Source organism: Anarrhichthys ocellatus, unplaced genomic scaffold, assembly GCF_004355925.1.
Source record: "Anarrhichthys ocellatus isolate YVR2014 unplaced genomic scaffold, GSC_Weel_1.0 scaffold205, whole genome shotgun sequence".
Classification (NCBI taxonomy): Eukaryota; Metazoa; Chordata; class Actinopteri; order Perciformes; family Anarhichadidae; genus Anarrhichthys; species Anarrhichthys ocellatus.
In genome coordinates this window covers 191,927-203,705 of record NW_022280235.1, presented here as the reverse complement: position 1 = coordinate 203,705, position 11,779 = coordinate 191,927, and the positions used below count along the sequence as shown (strand labels likewise).

At 44.0% G+C, this 11,779-nt stretch overlaps 1 long non-coding RNA gene across 1 annotated transcript in view; it reads right to left on the bottom strand.

Moving 5' to 3' along the window:
• The window catches only part of LOC116400783 (uncharacterized), a 6,643-nt gene extending 2,046 nt beyond the window's left edge, over window positions 1-4,597 (bottom strand). The window contains exon 1 of the long non-coding RNA XR_004213944.1: window positions 4,409-4,597. This is a non-coding gene — a long non-coding RNA (uncharacterized LOC116400783). The remainder of the gene's footprint in view (window positions 1-4,408) is intronic.
• Window positions 4,598-11,779: the final 7,182 nt, after the last annotated feature.

Genomic DNA, 11,779 nt, shown 5'->3' with positions numbered 1-11,779 from the left:
CCCCCCCCCCCCCCCCCCCCCCCCACACACACACACACACACACACTATTAGAAATATTCAATAAGTTAGTCGGCAGAAAAAGTTATTTTGATAATTAATGAATTGATTTTCTAAAAATTAGCCGACTGATAAAAATGTTTTATGACTCATTCAGGATTTTATTCTCTGAGGTCCGTCAGCCCAGATGCATTGTGGGCTGCCGGTCGGACAGAACACATTACCCAGAACCCCCTTCTCTATTGTCGGAGACGTTGAGGTGGATCTGTGGCGTTTAAATGATTCATTGATGAGTTATATTATATAATAATTAAAGTAGCAGCATGTTAGAGGAGAGGACGCGTCAAGGACACACTGACGTCTCCTTTGTCCAATGCATGAATAAAACATAAACATTTGCTGTTTTCTGATCTTCACCATCACAAAAGTTCATTTTTCCTCAATTATTTTTGTCAACTTCACCTCCTCTCCTCACTGTTTCCATGCTTCCTTCCCTGCCACCTTACTTTCTTTGTTTTCTTCTCTCCTCTTCTGTCCATGTCCTCTTTGTGTTTCCTTCTCTTCCACTTTGTTGTCTTCATGTGCTCCATTTTGCCGTTTCCCTCTCTTCCTCCTTTTATTTCCTGCACACTACCTCCTTCTTTCCTTCACTGCCTCTTTTTGTTCCCTCCTGCTCATTTACTTTTGTGTCCCCTACCTCCTCTTTCTGCTTGATATTTACTATAATCTCATGTTTCCTCACGTAGTTTTTATTTCCTTACATCAGTCATTGCCTCCTGTCCTGTGCTTTCTTTTCATTACTTTTTCGGTTATTTCTACTCCTCCTTTCCATCATGCCGTCCTTCCCTTCCTCTTCCCAGCTGTAAGGAGACAGTTGACCTGGTCTGAAGGTCTGAAGGTGAGGTGAATCAGTAGACTCAGAACATTTCTGCTCCACTGAAGCAAACGCAACGAGACGACTTCACTTTAATAAAATACAAATGTGGACCTTCTGAGAATAAAACCATGTGAACATTAAGTGCTCTTCATCCTCTCACCTTCAGCTTCATGTTCAGTCATGTTCTTATCAAAGACATGAAAAGGTTTTATTATGTTATTGTTGTTTAGAGCTCTGCTCTGATTGCTGTGGTTTTTTACTCCGTCATGCTAATAAAGATCAGCTACTGTCATCAAGGGGGATAATTACCGACCTCTAGAAGACTACCCTCCATCTCTGGGGCGACGAGCGTCAATCTCTGGGGCGACCAGCGTCCATCTCTGGGGCGACTATACCAACCTTCTCTGAGCGACTTCTTTCCTTTTTGGGGTGACTACTGAAATCCTTAAGTGGCTGATGACTTTTTTTTTTTTTTTTCTGTCTGTGCTGAGAATCAGGATCTGGACGTGGGACGCAGCTTTAGTCTGAAGTTAACTTCACTTCACAGGTTCTTGATAAGCTGAGCTCATATGACAAGACTCACCTGAACATGAAACCAAACTCATGGAAATAGAAACCAAACAGACTTCATCCGAGACTGAAACACACACCCAAGCAGGTGAACACAGCTCAAATTTCCACTGACTGACTGACTGACTGACTGACGCGCACACACACACACACACACACACACACACTTCATTAACTCTCCAAACACACATTTCACTAATGTCTTTCATCAGCTCTGTCTCATAAAACCAGACTGACAGAGTCCAGACCGGCAGAGTCTGGATCAGTCCACATCAAACAAGAGTCAGATTCCCTGACAGCAGAACGACCTCACTTCCTGTCACTGTTTGCTGAAATCACAAAGACAACACAGACTCAGACTGTTTCCTAGTAACAACACAGCTCTATAGGAGTCAGTGTGAGGGATCATATTATTATTATATATCGATTATATCCTCCACATGCGTCACAATCACAGACATTTAATAAGTCTTGTGTCTGTATCACAGCCTGATATCTTAATTAAAAACACATCAATCTACATCCACAACATACTCACTACAGCACAGGTCTTCAGGAGGAACCAACGGGCCACACAGGAAGTCAGACCGGATAGAGAGACGGACCAACACACTGAAGAGACCGAGGCTGAGGTCTAACATTCCTTTCTTCTTCAGAAGGTTCCTCAGTGAGTGACCTGAAGTCTCTAAGAGTGCTTCATGATAACAGCTGTTAGAATCATCTAGATGCTAAGGAAAGGTGCTTCAATGCTTCCTTTCCTATCTCCTTTAGCATAGGAAACACTGGACCTTCCTTTCCTAGCTCCTTTAGCGTAGGAAACACTGGACCTTCCTTTCCTAGCTCCTTTAGCATAGGAAACACTGGACCTTCCTTTATCAAAGGAAAGGAGATAATTCCGACCCACAATTCCTTGTGGTGGCAACATTTAAAGTGATGCAGCATGAAAACAAATGATATGTTTATCTCACAGGTTTAATAATTATACTCATACAGTCATAAAGTAATAAAGTAAAGTAATGAGATTCATGTTGATGAAGATGAACAGAGACAATCCTTTAGCTTAATTTGATGTTTTTAATTACTTCAAATATGTAACAAAAAAATAATGGAATACGAAATAAAAAGAACAGTGAATGTTTTAAACGTTAACAGTGTGCACAACTACACACACGTGAACGCAGCCGAACACAACTACACACACAACTACACACACAGCCGAACACAGCCGAACTAGTGCTGGGCGGTATGACCAAAAATGCATATCACGGTATTTTGTAAGATTCACGGTATATCACGGTATTTGATTAACGCCGAAAAGAACCATCTGGCCAACCGGCCAGTGAGCGGCGTTTGTGTGGCGTGTCTTCCGTTCTGTCACTTCCTGTTTCCTTCACCTACATTCCCCTGGGTCCTAAGCCCCTCCAAGTACAGCTTATCACCCTCTATGTACCAACATACATTTATAACAAATACCACACATATTACGGTAATCAGTGTTGCATATGTGTCTGACCTAAATACCTTTTGTTGTTCAGTTTGTGTTCATCCTGTATCGCTCTGTTCTGTTCTTTAATGTAACGTTACTGGAGCGACAGAGCCTCTCCCAGCTGTTAGCAGACTGTTAGCTAGCTTTACCCAGCATGCAGTTCGGCGGGGACATTTTATAAATGTACAATTATTAGTGTTACAAATTGTTTGTGTCACAAACTGTTGTGTCGTGGTGTTTTGTTGTTACAGAGCGTTAGTTGTAGGTTATTAATTGTTATAAAGTTATAACCATGACTAGGGTTCCCTCTCAACACACTTAAGACAACTAGCTCCGACTGTAGCGCTCATAGCGGCCAACAATATATTCTGCTGCCTGTTGAAGAGCGACAGCAGTTGTTTCTGTGCACCAGTATGACGATATATGACCGATATGAAAAATTTATATCTTATACGGGAAATTGAACCGGTATACCGCCCAGCACTAAACTGAACACACCTGAACACACCTGAGCCTTAAAGTGCTCTCCCTGTTAAATGTTTACATAGTATTACAGGTTATTACAGGTACTGAACTCCAGTGAGACCAGTACCCAGCCCCCCTCAGGTGTGTTGAACTTTGACCTCTTACAACTTGACACATCTGAACTGTGTATCAGCAGAGTTCACCTGATAAGAGCTGTGAATGAACACCTGAGAACAGTTACCTGGAGGACAGGTGAGCTTAAATATGTGACCAACCCATGAATGATTTCAGGTGGAAGAGTTCACCTGTCTACTGATGAAGAGTTCACCTGTCTACTGATGAAGAATTGACCTGTCTACTGATGAAGAGTTCACCTGTCTGTGTCTGTCTAAAAACAACATGGAGTCTGGTGAACAACAAATAAAGACTTTAATGAGCGAACACGAAACATTTGTGTTAAAATAAAACACAAGAAGAGACGCTGGAGGACAACGAGACCAGGTCTGGACTCACTAAAGTAGAGTTCTTCTGATCCACGTCTGTTCTTTCACAACTGGTTAACAAAAGTCCAGAACTTCACTCATTAAACTGGTTGATTTGGTTTACAAAAATATATATTCTATTATTTGGGGTCCCTGGGGGTGTCTTAGGGTCCCTGAGGGTTCCTATGGGTCTCTAAATGTCTCCAAGGGGCTCTGAGGGTCTTGGACTCCCTGAGAACTGGGTCACTTTGCCCAGGATGTAATCCCGCCTTGTGATTGGCTGTTAGAGGCAGGTGGGTGTGATGAGGGCGTGTCCTACAGGAATCTGTAAAACACACACACGAGACAGTTCCCCAGTAAAAACATCGGGCGGAAAGTGCAGCCCTCAGAGCGGTCTCACAGGCTGACGGCGGACAGACACGACGGACACAGCGGGCCGAACTGGGCCTGAACACTAATCCGGGACAGACCTGCTGCGGGTCTGACTGTGGCCCAGTTCACCGAACAACAAACAGAACTACAACGCTTACCTGTGAGTCAGCGCGGAGAGCAGACTAAACTTTAGCCGGAGCTCCGGTCTAAGGAGGAGATCAACATCCGGAGGAGACGCACCGAGTCTTCTTCTTCTTCTTCTTCTTCTTCTTCTTCTTCTATGGTGTCTAACGGTCACTCACAGCCGATAAAGTTTATCTGCTGCTCGGCTCAGCTGTCGCCATCTTTACCCGCGGGGCATTATGGGTAATCCTTAGGAATCCTCGAGCCCGTCAGACGTCCTGCGTGATGACGTCACACACCTTAATGTGGACGGAATAACATAAAATGATTAAAATACTTTGACTCTAAATATATAAATAAATACTTTTACAACATATTCTAGTACTCGTTTAGTCCTCAAGAAATACTCAAGTAATGTACAAAAACCTCAAAATATATATATACAGAGACAGACAGAGAGAGAGACAGACAGACAGACAGACAGAGAGATACAGACAGACAGACAGACAGACAGACAGAGAGAGACAGACAGACAGACAGACAGACAGACAGAGAGAGACAGACAGACAGAGACAGTAGATGACAGTAGTGTATTATATGTGTATCAGTATATAGTATATGTGTATATATATTTATTTATTTTTTCGTACTGGCCAACGATTACAATATTTAATCGCGATTAATCTCGTTATTATGCACAAAGTTCAATAATGAATTCAAAAGTAGTGTATTGTGCACTTTTATTTTAAAGTGCTGCTATATGAACTAAAGGTCAATAACATTTGGTTTAAACACTTTAAACACATCAGGTTCTTGTTAGCAGCAGTGTTCCCTTTACACAGCAGCAGTTATAACACAGTTATAATGATTCTGATCATAGATATTCAGCCGGTGTTCACATCTTTATCTTTATGTGTGGAAGAGATGATATTTCAATATACACCTTGAAAACTGCAAACCTATCTACGTCATGTTTTTATGTTTGTTAAATTAGAATAGAATAGAATAGAATAGAAATATACTTTATTCATCCCCAAGGGGAAATTTGTCTGTGGCAGCAGCAAACAGGGTTACACAATAAAATAGAAATATTAAGTATGGAAAATGCACAATATATACAATATAATAAAATAACAGAGCAGGACCTATTAAATTTAAGAAAATAAAGTAATAAAAATGCACAGTATATACACTAAATAGAATCGTATTAAATTAACTGAGTAGGAAAAAATAAACTGCACAAGATCACCAGCAGCAGCAACAACAGTGTAGCAGTGTTATAGTCTTGTGTTTGATTTGGCCAGAGGTGATTTATTATAGAGTCTAATGGCAGAGGGCAGGAATGTTTTCCTGTATTGGTCCTTGTGACAGCGGAGCTGAATCAGTCTGTTGGAGAAAGTGCTCCGCTGTCCCTGCAGTAGGTGGTGGAGAGGGTGGTCCGGGTTATCCAATATGGACAATAGTTTCTTCAGTGTCCTCCTCTCCACCACCTCTTCCAGATAGAATTGTTTGCAGCCAATGATGAAGCCGGCCTTCTTATCCAGTTTGTTAAGTCTGTTGGTGTCTCCGGCTCCAATGCTGCTCCACCATGTCCACATCCTCTCCCAGAACTCTCAGCGGTTGTGGAGCCGTCGTCTTCCTCCTGAAGTCGACCACCATCTCTCTGGTCTTGGCCATGTTCAGACGCAGGTGATTTCTACCGGCCCACTCTACAAAGTCACCCACTACTGTCCTGTACTCCTCCTCCCGTCCGTCCCTTATACACCCGACCACTGCAGTCATCAGAGAACTTCTGCAGATGGCATGAACCCTGAGTTGTACTGGAAGTCAGTGGTGTACAAGGTGAACAGGAAGGGAGACAGAACAGTTCCCTGTGGGGCTCCAGTATCACTGACCACCGTATCAGACAGCACACGGCCCAGTCGGACAAACTGTGGTCTGCCTGTGAGGTAGTCAGTGATCCAGGAGACGGTGGACCCGTTAACCCCCACCACCCTCAGCCTCTCACTCAGCAGCACTGGTTGGATGGTGTTCTCAGTAGTGATACTAAATGATGCTTATTATACATATTACAAACAAAACACTTTAAAAACTCTAAAACAATAATTTAAATGAATCATTTATTTTTTTGGTATTGTGGTCAGACACGTATGCAACGCTGATTACCGTAATATGTGTGGTATTTGTTATAAATGTACGTTGGTACATAGAGGGTGATAAGAAGCTGTACGTGGAGGGATTTAGGACCCAGGGGAATGTAGGTGAAGCATGGAACCTGTAGTCTGTACCATGGCAGTAACCTGCATGAGGAAGTTATGCTAATAAAGAGTTGAGTTAAGAGCAGTTTGTTCTCTCATGCTTATATGTTCATTTAAAAACACCACAATATGTGTTTTGATATTGTCACGATTGATCCTGTAACGAGATGATTGCGCGTGCGTGTGTGTGTGTGTGTGTGTGTGTGAGAGAGAGGAGGGACCGACGGTGACAGAGTGAGGGGGGTTCCAGCAGCAGCAGGAAGTGACGCCACACAAACACAGCTGTTCACTGCTCGCTGCCCGGTTCTTGTGTTAAAAATGTCTGCTTAATAATTTTAAAAAACTGCATTAATGCACAATAAAATAATTGTCGGTGTTAATTAATGAAAGCGTTAACACGATATTAACGCGTTAACTTGCCCAGCACTAATATATATATATATTTAGGGGTGTAACGATACGCGTATTAGTATTGAACCTTTGGGACGAGGCTCGCGGTTCAGTACGCATGATGAACCGAACAATATGTTTGAATAATACTAGCAGAAGCTAAATTGTGGGAAATATTATGTTTTTGGTGGAGCCACTGTTCTCAAACTGGCAACCCACATGACGTAACGGACAGCGTGCTCTCTGACACGCCCACCACCAGAGAAAAACGTTCTACTCCAGTCGGGCACTTTTGCGCTGTGAGACACGCTACAGTGTAGCGGCTACACGGAGCTAGCTCGGTGCAGTATGGCTAGTAATAGACCAGAAATAGAAGATCCTCCAACGGCCTGCAGGTCTGGTGTTTGGAGCCATTTTGGTTTCTCTGTGAACTATGAAGGCGATGGCGAGAGAGTGGTGGATAGAAAAACAACGGTATGTCGCATTTGCTACACGAGTGTAGGCTACATCGGTGTGAATACCTCAAACATGTTAACCCGTTTACGCCGACATCACCCCACGGGCAGTGGGTGGAACTAAACGAAAACCTGGAGCAGCACACATGCTTCAAACTCTCCCCGAAGCATTTAAGAAGCTGTTCACTACCGATAGAACAGGGCTAAAGCCATCACCACGGCGATTGGTACATTTATAGCCGCGGACATGAGACCGGACTCTGTAGTGGTAAACGCAGCTTCATGAACCTGCTGAATGTTATTGAGCCCCATTACGCAATTCCTTCACGAGCCCATTTCAGCCAAACCGTAATTCAAGAAAAGGAAAGCACGAGTGGAGAATCAAATGTAATGCGCATCGCCCGACTGTAACGCTCATCGCCCGACTGTAACGCTCATTGCCCGACTAACGCTCATCGCCCGACTGTAACGCGCATCGCCCGACTGTAACGCTCATCGCCCGACTAACGCTCATCGCCCGACTGTAACGCGCATCGCCCGACTGTAACGCTCATCGCCCGACTGTAACGCGCATCGCCCGACTGTAACGCTCATCGCCCGACTAACGCTCATCGCCCGACTGTAACGCACATCACCTGACCACTGAAGGAGCAGCTTTTGTTTTTTATGCTTATATGTTGCTAAGAAGACACCCCAGAAGATGGGTCACTCAGGTATAGTTCCATCATTGTTCAAAGTCAAAAAATAACTTTATCATGTTAGTTTTAATGAATAAATATATTTTAAAATCAAGTACGTTTCTCTGGCATTTATAGTTTTCTACTGTATTGAAAACGTACCAAAACGTACCGAACCATGGCTCCACTGTATCGTACCGAACCGAACTGTGAAATTTGTGAACCGTTACACCCCTAATATATATATATATATATATATATCTTAGTACAGATTAATAATATATATATAAATTAGTGCTGGGCAACGATTCAAATTTTTAATCGCAATTAATCTCATTGTTATGGCAAAGTTCAATAATGAATTCAAAAGTAGTGTATTGCGCACTTTTATTTTGAAAGTACTGCTATATGAACAAAGGTCAATAACATTTGGTTTAAACACTTTAAACACATCAGGTTCTTGTTAACAGCAGTATTCCCTTTACACAGCAGCAGTTCTATCTCTTCACTATCTGTGCTCAGTGTGTGACTGTATCTGAAACGTTCCACTGCTGTGCAACATGAATAACATGTTTCAGCACGTTTCATCTACATGTGTGTGTTGTGTCTTCATGACAGTCAGAGCATGTGATGCAGCTCTACTCTTCATCACTATGATGCTGTAACTCAGAGGTGATGATGGTGACCCAGCGATCAAAGAATAAACACACTTTACCCACAATTTAGGTGTATTTTCCCTTTAACTCACGAGATGCAGGTAGCATGTTTTATACTTAATGTGAATATAATTCATACTTTGTTGGCATCTTATTCTGAAAACCGGATGTTCGTCTGAAGAAACCGGATGTTGTCTCACGTTAATCTTTCCGCTAACTTTCAAAGTCCTTCGCTCGCTCCCGATCTGTGCCGTTTGAATACGTTTACGGTGAATTTCAGCATATAGGTGCACTAACATGTAAGTGTCTGCTGAGTTGACCACGGAGATCTGAGTGTCTGCTGACTTTACCGCAGCGATGTCCAGTAGTCTCCATTCCTCCACCGCTGCCAGTGAGCAATGGACTTTCAAAATAAAAAAAATGCGTTAACGCGCTATAAAATAATTGTCGCCGTTAATTAATTAATGCGTTAACGCAATAATAACGCGTTAACTTGCCCAGCACTAATATAAATATATAAACATCTTTGTCTGTTCGGGTCGTACAGATGTCTCTGTGTTAGAGACCCTCAGTTCTGTCTGCAGGTTGTTTATGTGTTAGAGTCCCTCAGTTAGGTCTGCAGGTTGTTTCTGTGTTAAGACCCTCAGTTCTGTCTGCAGGTTGTGTCTTCTTTAGAGTCCCTCAGTTCTGTCTGCAGGTTGTTTATGTGTTAGAGTCCCTCAGTTCTGTCTGCAGGTTGTTATGTATTGGAGTCCCTCAGTTCTGTCTGCAGGTTGTGTCTGTGTTAGAGTCCCTCAGTTCTGTCTACAAGTTGTTGCTGTGTTAGAGTCCCTCAGTTATGTCTGCAGGTTGTGTCTGCGTTAGAGTCCCTCAGTTCTGTCTGCAGCTTCTTTCTGTGTTGGAGACCCTCAGTTCTGTCTGCAGGTTGTGTCTTCGTTAGAGTCCCTCAGTTCTGTCTACAAGTTGTTTCTGTGTTAGAGTCCCTCAGTTCTGTCTGCAGGTTGTTTCTGTGTTAGAGTCCCTCAGTTCTGTCTGCAGGTTGTTTCTGTGTTAAGACCCTCTGTTCTGTCTGCAGGTTGTTTCTGTGTTAGAGTCCCTCAGTTCTGTCTACAAGTTGTTTTGTGTTAAGACCCTCAGTTCTGTCTGCAAGTTGTTTCTGTGTTAGAGACCCTCAGTTCTGTCTACAAGTTATTTTGTGTTATAGAGTCCCTCAGTTATGTCTGCAGGTTGTTTCCAGTATCCAGACTGTTTCAGACTGTTTACACCAACACACTCAGATAGACACACTGAGGTGTTATGTATCAACACATCAGATTTGACTGACTGAGGGCACAGGAAGTAAAGGAATAACACTTCAAAATATAACTTACAAAAGTAAAGGAAATCAAATAAAAGCACGAGAGGAACAGTCTGTTTATGTGGTGCATGATGGGAGATCTATGTGGACCACCTGAGAAACAATGACCCGTCTTCCCTTTCTTCTCTCAACCAATCAAATTGTCTTCACACTGAAGCTCATACACACACACACACACACACACACACAGCTGTTGAGCAGGTTATCGTCTCCCTGCAGAGCGAGAGACGAAGACAATGTCCAGCTGCTCCACAACAATGCAGATCCCCCCTCTGTCCTCTGGTATGGGAGCTATGGGAGTAATGGGAGTAATGGGAGGTATGGAGAACATGTCACTGGTTTGAGTCCCAGCAGCTGCTGGTTTCTCTCTGACGGGTTTCAGAACCTGTGAAGTAAAGTCAGAGGGAAGAAGAAGCAGTCTGACTTCTCAGAGCTGATCAATACTGATCAATGATGTCATCTGAGCTCAACATGATCGGTATCTTCTGTCATCCTCGTCTCCTCTCCTCCTCCTCTCCTCCTCCTCTCCTCTTCTCTTCCTCCTCCTCCTCCTCTCCTCATCTCCTCCTCTCCTCTTCTCCTCCTCTCCTCCTCTCCTCTTCTCCTCATCTCCTCTCCTCCTCCTCTCCTCTTCTCCTCTTCTCCTCATCTCCTCCTCTCCTCATCTCCTCCTCTCCTCCCCTCCCTCGATCAGTTACAATAACAGGATGATGATGATGACTCATAAAAACACAGAGCGTATTGATCACTGTGTTTATTGGCTCATTATCAAAGAGGTCAGAGGCATCAGTCCAGTACAAAATAAAAGCAAGTTTATAAAGTTTATAAAATGTCACATTAATAGAAACATGAATCCTTGTTTGGTACGAACAGAGAGTCTGGTGGCAAAGGAAGGAAGGAGGTAGGGAAGGACAAAGGAAGTAAAAAAGGAAATATGGGACTCCTGAATCATTTACTCCCTCTGAATGTTAAGGGGGGGGGGGGGGGCCCCCACAGCGGGGGGGGGGGGGGGGTCAAGGCTGCCCCCCCTCCTCCCCCCTCCATTCTTCTCCCTGTATAAACACAGAGGCATTGTGGGGCAGGTGGTTTGACAGTTTAGAGCAGAGAGGAATCGCCCAGCTGCTCCTGGTCCGGTTCATTCATTAGGTCAGACCCTCATCAACCCCTCAACACCCCCACAGACCCCCACAGACCCCCACAGATCCACACCCCCCCCCCCCGACCAACCACCACCAACCGTCTGAGCGGCGGCCGGCGGTCAGATTTAGCTTCTGAACGCCGTCACAGATGGATCCGGTTACCCCAACAGAAACTGAACCAGACCAGTCGAGCTCCTCAGGTCTCATATTGTTGCTTATTGATTTGTAGGTGTTTTATTTGTGATGACACATTGTCATTGGATAGCTTTAACGTCCCATGATGCTCCACAATCTGCCTTTCACACGTTGTCATGCTAAAACTGTTCTCAGGAAGAAACAGATGGAGGAGGAGAAGTTATAATTGGCTGTGGATCAACGGGGGCGCCGGGGGGGGCGGGGGGCGGCGGGGGGCCTCTGCAGCGGTGGTGGGGGGGGGGTCAAGGCTGCCCCCCCTCCTCCCCCCTCCATTCTTCT